General features: G+C 55.2%; 1 protein-coding gene across 2 annotated transcripts in view; it reads left to right on the forward strand.

The window, feature by feature from the left end:
* The window catches only part of MEX3C (mex-3 RNA binding family member C), a 44,634-nt gene that overhangs the window by 28,742 nt on the left and 8,954 nt on the right, over positions 1–6,938 (forward strand). For both annotated transcript variants that reach the window (XR_005835391.1, XR_005835392.1), the window contains exon 2: positions 3,055–3,110. The gene's annotated coding sequence lies outside the window, so the exon portion shown is untranslated. The remainder of the gene's footprint in view (positions 1–3,054; positions 3,111–6,938) is intronic.

Consider the following 6,938-nt stretch of genomic DNA (forward strand, 5'->3'; position numbering starts at 1 on the left):
CACTCCTGGACATCGGCGTATCTTCTAGCATTTGTGGGCTTGGCACCAGCGGTCCACACACAGTAGCTTATTATCCGCAAGGCCAGCCTGACCCCCTTAGCAGTTACAAAGCCTCACGGTTCCTCTTTTAGGGTGGACTTGACCCCACATTGCTGCCTCCCCTCCTATCATTCCCACAAGGCAACCCTGTGCTTTGACAGCCTGGGGCCTTATGGGGACTTGGGCCTGCAGAGGGACTCCCATCCCCACTCATGCACCTGTACAGAGCTAAGGAACAGCACTATTCAGAACTGGAGGCAGGCTGGTGGTGCAGACTTCAGCTTCCAGAATGAACCAGGCAATGGGCTGGCCACACGGAGGTGTCAGCTGGGTGCAAGGCATCCAACACGCCGTCCCCAGGGCCCCGTGTATGTAGAGTGGGATGTGCATATCATTTCAGAAAGGGGCAGGAGACTGGGGAGAGGAAAAAGCTGTGTTAATTCTGAGACTGACCAGGGAGGGAGATCAGAGAAAAGGGTAACCTTCAGTCCAGCGGTCCAGGTACTTAACTGGAGGGCCCAATAAAGACAGTGTGGCTCCATAAGGTTTCTGGCCTTGGGTGGGGGTAAGGACCAGGGTGAGGACAGGGCGATGACTGGTCCTGCCTGCAGCCCTTTCTGCCAGGGCTGGTGGGACCTGGCCAGGCAGAGGGATGGGACTCTGGGGGTGGCAGATGAAAACTCTGGGCCAGGATGAAGCCTCAGGAAGTGTTTCCACCCCCTCCTGGTCCCCACTCCTTCCCAGGCCTCTCCTTGCTACTAGCCACCCTCCATGGTTCCCTCCCACTAGCATTTGTCAGCTGGGCCCCCGCGCTTGGCCTGGGGAAACAGACACATAAAAAGGACTCTGTCCTTGGCTAGCTGGGTCCTCCCCGCCCACTCAGATCTCCCCTGGGGTTTAGGAAACAGAACTTCAGTGCATTCTTCTAATGCTGATTGAATTCCTTCCTTCTGGGCAGCTTTGTGTGCCCTTGGCACAAATGAGAAAAAGAGCAGGAAGGGTTTAAAATAGCACACAACTGGCCAATTCGCACTGCCAGCACGGGCTAGCTATTCTAAACAAGAGAACCCAGGTGATGCAATTTGTCACAACTGTCTTTGGCTTGGGCTCCAGTGTGGGTTTGCATTTTTAAGAGCACACATGTCTGTTAGCGGAGTGGAAATGAACACATTAGCTGCAAATTCTGTTGCACGCTCTGGGACCGTCGCGGGGCGTGGTTGCACTTCGGACCGAAACATGTTTCAGTGTCCAAATAAAATGCGGTTGTCATCCATTCCTGGCCTCGGGCCCCCTCAGGTGACTTGTGACTTGTGATCATCAGGTGCTGCTGGAATCAGCTATTTCTAGGAACCGGAAACCGGGACTGCTATAAAAGGAAGCCACTTCCTGGAGTTTTTCTTAAAGGCTTGTTAGACAGAATCTAGACATGGCTGCCTCCGGCCAAGGTCTCCTGATGGCAAATAAACTCTTTACTGTCGACCCACAGCACTCCTAGAGAGTGCCTCCCCAGACTTTTGAGAGGGCCAGTGTCATGAATACAGAGCATTTATTTATAAAGGAAGTCTTAAATCACTTTATTAGTTATTACATCTGCTCCAACAAGGAGAGAACAGTGAGCCATCCCGGGACAAGGCTACTCGGCCATGCACTAGATTCACTCAGCAAGTAGCAGGTGAGTAGCTCAGTTTTGTGTCTCAGCAAAATGACAAGCAGACAGTCGGGGCCTTCCGGGTGGCTTGGGAATGACTGAATGTCAATTGCACAGATGCCAAGGGTCTCTAATAGTCTTGTTGCCAAACCAAGCATCTTGACTTGGGATGGATGAGAACAGGATTGCGACACTCGCAGTCACTTCTGTTGCCTTCGCCTGGAGAGGAAGAAATGTACCTTACCAGGACTCTAGAGCCTGGCTGAGCTTTGCATTTGAGTGATGCTTTAGATGGCAAAACATTTCACAGCTATTATCTCCCTGTTTGAGGCCAAGAGGGCAGATTTTGAATGGATGAGAAAAGCACCAGGACGTGAGGCGCCTTTTTGCTCAGATCACATAATTATTAGTTAGTTGAAGCCGGAATTAGAAACTCCAGTCTTCTCTTTTACATCCTGCTGCCTCTTTGTTACGCGGCTGTAATTTTCCCCACACCTTCTCCTGGCACAGTCAGCCAGAGGGAGCCACTTGCCATAGATAGCCATCTGGGTCCACCATTAAGAGCTTCATCTCTCCTGCTTAAGACAGGAGAGTCAATTAAAGTTCAAATGCTCCTGGAAGGAAAGATCTAAGTCGGGGATTAGCACACTTTCTCTGCAAAGGGCCAGATAATAAGTATTTTAGGTTTTGCAGGCCATATGTCCTCTGCGGCTGTAGCGTGAAAGTGGCCGAAGACTACAGACCAAATGAACAAGTCCCTATTTATGGACACTGACATTTGAATTGTATGCCTGTCTCATGTCACAAGATATTACTCTTCTTTTTTAAAGAATTTCACACCGTTTCAGGGTGTGAAAACTCTTCTTAACTCATAGGCCGTGCAAAGGCAGGCAGAGGGCCAGACCTTTGCTCTATGGTGCCCTGGGTCAGTGGCTATACCTGGCGGGGTAAAGGCTCAGATGAAAGCATGAGGTGGGGAGACCACAGGAGAGCACCTAGCGCCCCAGGCAGGGAGGTGGGATGCAGACAGGTGCTGCCATCGGCAGTCTGGCCCTTGTGGTCTTGATGCGGTCCCCTGGGCCCATCTTGAGGGAAGCAGCTGCCCACTGTCCACCTGTGCAGCCACTGCATCTGGGGCATTCACTGCAGCTTCTCGGGCCTCACAAGAGCTGTGGCTTTAACTCTGGCGTCCAGCTGTGTCCGCCCCGCACCGCGTGCACAGCTGCACCAATAATCAGCTTTCTCCTCTGGCTCCGTCCATCTGTGGGGGTCCTTGCCTCGCCGTAACGAGGCTGAAAGTCCGATTGCTCCATGCTGTTGTGACGGTTGAGGGGTTTTGTTATTGATTTGTTGTTTTTAATATATAGAAGCCGCTTGGAGGAGGAGGCTGTCACTGTAGACCGGCACTTCCACCTGCCACGTGGTAAGTATCGGGTAGAACATGCTGTTGTCCTAAAAGCACTTCCTCTTATGATCTCATCTGCATCTCCTGAGCGGAGCGAATATGGAGATTTAATTAGCACCATTTTACAGATGGAGAAACTGAGGCTCGGAGCGCTAAAATGACTTTCCCAGCGCAAAACAGGAGAGCAGGATTTGCATCCACATCTGAGCCCAAAGCCCTGACTTTCGGCACACCAGGGTGCCTCTAGGGGGTAAGGTGTGCAGAGAAGGGCTCCTGCAGGGACCAGTGGCCTCGCCCCGACTCAGACCCCTCCAGCCTCAGCCTCCCCTCTGTCTCACTGTGAGCCCTTAGACCTGGCAGCCCCTTTGCGATTCTTCTGCCACTTCGTCTGGGGGTGGAAATGGGCTTCCGTCTACAGGCAGTGCCCGCTGCCTGCCCCGGCCTTACCTCCCTCTCCCCAAATCCCCCAGCAGCATAGTCTCCAGGGAGACCTGCCCGAGCCTCAAGGCCCTTCTGCATGAATAGCCCTCCCAGAGAGGCTTTCTTTTTTTTTTTTTAAGATTTTCTTTATTTATTTGAGAGAGGGAGAGAGCACAAGCAGGGCGGTGGGGGCAGGGGGAGGAGAGAGAGAAGCAGACTCCCCACTGAGCAGGGAGCCTGACTCAGGGCTCGATCTTCGGACCCTGAGATCATGACCTGAACTGAAGGCAGATGCTTAACCGAGTGAGCCACCAAGGCACCCCTCCAAGAAAGGCTTTTATTGTTCTTTGTTCTTATATACTTATTAGCTTATTGTCTGACCTGCAGTGAGCACTCAAGATTTCCGTGTGCACGAACGAATGAACGAATGAGTTAATGTCTCTCACCTTCAGATGCCCCGGGAAGCCAGGAAAAGTTCCTCCAAGTTTAGCTTTCAGTGCAGTAACCCACAAGGGCTTTTCGAATTTAGTCAAATTGAATCAGCACGTAATAAGGTGGCAAGAGAGCATCCAAAGGGCCTGGAACCCTGCAGACATTCACCTCATCCTCATGGCCATCCACAGTGGGCGCCCTCATCATCCGCCGCTCGGGGCAAGGGGTTGGTGGTAAGGATTCGGACCCCAGTCTCGCGGACCCCACACCATTCTCACCGGCCCCTTATCGGCCCTACGTTGTGGGTAAAGGAGGCACCATAATGAACCCTAAAGACAAAGCTTGGGTCCCATGCAGAGTGCTGAGGAAGGAAGGAGCCCAGGCCCCCACCAGCGCCTCCCCTAGCAGGCTGGCCGGGTCGGTGCCAGCACCTGGCTGCACTGGGGGCTGGGCTTCTCCCTGCAGGCTGCATGCCTGGGGCTGGAATTCTAGTATTCTTCATTGGCAGCCAGTGTAGGCAGGTGCAGAAAACCGATCTGACAGTAGGCCTTCCCTCAGAAGTACACGGCCTATGGATGGATGTGACGGGGGCCCAATATAAGGGACACTGACTCTTTACCCCCCAGCCTGAGCTTGAAATCCTGCCATCACAACTACATCCCTTGGTGTGCTACTGCTTCTGGTTTTCAAGAGACCCCTGTAAAAAAATGCATTAAAAAAAAAAGAAACTGGATGTGAATATTTGTAGGAGGGAGCCCAGAGCAGAGGGAGATGGGAAAAACCACCATACCGCGCCGGGGCCAGGGCCTCTGCACCAGATGAGAGATGCGGGACTCAGCCCCTCTTTGCCCTGCTTGCTGGTGAGTGTAGGGGACAGAGGAGCCGTGTGGGCCCCCCCCACACACACTGCTCACAGCTTCCTTCTCGAGTCTCCCCCGTGCTGACCACAGCTTCCTCCTCCTTGTCCCCCTCAGCAGCCCACCCCACCCAGCTCCTGCCCCCGCGCCTTCCCCCAGGGGTAGTTCAGTTCCTCCACTAATACCCACCCTTCTCAGAAGGCCACAAGAGAGTGAAAAATAAGATATTTTTGTCCCGTTGCACATACTTTACCTTATTGAAGATTTGAGGTCGAAAGCTAGCGAGTGGCGCTGCCAGGAAGCCACCAGATCTCTGCGACATCACAGCCTGAGAGTTCCAAGCCCTGCGTCCTCAGGCGAGGCAAGTAGGTGGGCTCTACGCCCCTAGTGCCCCCGCCTTGCCCCAGCCAGCCAAAGTGTCCCTAAGCACTCTCTCTGGCTCCTCTCTTTCTGGATGTGGTTGCAAAGCCAGGCTTCGGGCTTCTGTCCGTGAGGGCGACTTCCAGGCTGTGTGGCCGGCTGGGAGGTGGCTATCCCTGATCGTCACCGTGAGGAAGGCTGACACGGCCAAGGTGGGGCTCACTCAGCGTCGGCTTGCCTCCCTCGGGCTGGGCCCTCTCCTATAGACCCCGCAGGCCCCAGATGCGCCGACGGCTCCTGGGGACCTGGGAGAAGCACAGATTCTCAAGTCCCACCCCGAAGGGACTGAATCGGAAACCCTGGAGGTGGGCCCAGTGACCCGTTTTAACAAGCCTCCTGGTAATTCTGAGGCACCTCAAGTTTGAAAAACTAGCTCAGCCGTCCTCAAGTGTTTGCGCTGCCCGCCCCCCCTTACCTGGGGACGAAGTGCTGTTCACACCTCCGCACCGGTTCTCATCATCTTGTTATAAAACAGTATTCGTACATGTCTTGCTCTTCTCTGGCCAGTCAGGCAACAGGCGACACCAGTGCCTGTGGACGTAAAGGCCTATCTCGTTTCGCCTTCTGGACAATGCAGTCCTGGCCATCGCTTGGTCAGCTCTGCTTGAAGCGCTGTGGTTCGTGCGTCCTAACGCGGCTCCCCGCGAGCTCAGGCTGAGGCGAGACAAGTCAGCTCCGCCACCCAGGGGCTGCTCGCCATGATTCCCGTGTCACCGTTCTCTCCAGTCCCAGGTTCCCTTTCAGCGATGTTTTAAGACCACGTGTCACTTTCCGACAGTTGGTTCACTTGAGTGTAGAGAATAGAATCTCTCCGTTCCCTTCAGCACGCAGGCGCTGCTGCCCCCACTTCTCCCTCAGGGCTCCCCTCCCTCACCACCCTCACCACCGTCAGGGGTCAGGGGCCAGAGTTCATAGGCATTGACGTTGATAACGCTGCACGGATTTCTCCTTCATTGAAGGGAAACATTAATCTAAACACTCCCTTTCCTGGACCCCATAGAGACTCTTCCACACCCTCTGGAATGTGTGCACCCCGCTTTGCAGACCCTGCCCCAGACTGAACACAGCACTCCTCCTCTTCCCCGAAAAGCCCCATGGAGGCCTCTGAAGAGACATCATCCCTCATGAGGACCCGCTGGGAGCTGTAGGGTCCACCGAAGGCAGGCTCTGCCCGGGGGGCCTCAGGGGGCCACCCATCCCTCTTCCCTCCATGACCCGCTTTCCCTGACTCTGTTACCGGCCAGGAAGTCCAGAACACGGGAGCCTGGGGTCTCAGCCACCCCACAGCACAAGCTGCCCGACAGCACCAGGCAGCACCCCCCCCCCACCGGCACCTGCCTCAGCGCCCCCGCCCCCGCTGGGCCACAGGGAGGCCCGGGGCAGGGGTGGGGGGGTGAGAGGGGGGCGAGGCTTTCCCTGGGGGCAGGTCCCAGCTGGCAACCAAAGCAGAGGGAGGGGCTACTGCCTCCCTGGCTTGGGGCGGCATTTCTGAAATCTCATTTCCTGTCACCATTCCGAGGCAGGTGTTTCTGTTTTTAAATACGTCTCCAGTTGCTATTCCGGTCGTGTGAGGCGCTTGTTTTTTCCAAGGACCGAACTGCTATTTTTTCCTCGGGTGGAGGCGCGGTCAGCAGGCAGTCCCCAGCCAGGATCAGCTGTGTGGCAGAGGCCCCTCCCTGGGCCAGCCCAGAGACGGGGGGGGGGGGGGGGGGGGGGG

This window comes from Ursus maritimus, unplaced genomic scaffold (genome assembly GCF_017311325.1).
Source record: "Ursus maritimus isolate PB19 unplaced genomic scaffold, ASM1731132v1 scaffold_18, whole genome shotgun sequence".
In the NCBI taxonomy this organism is placed as follows: Eukaryota; Metazoa; Chordata; class Mammalia; order Carnivora; family Ursidae; genus Ursus; species Ursus maritimus.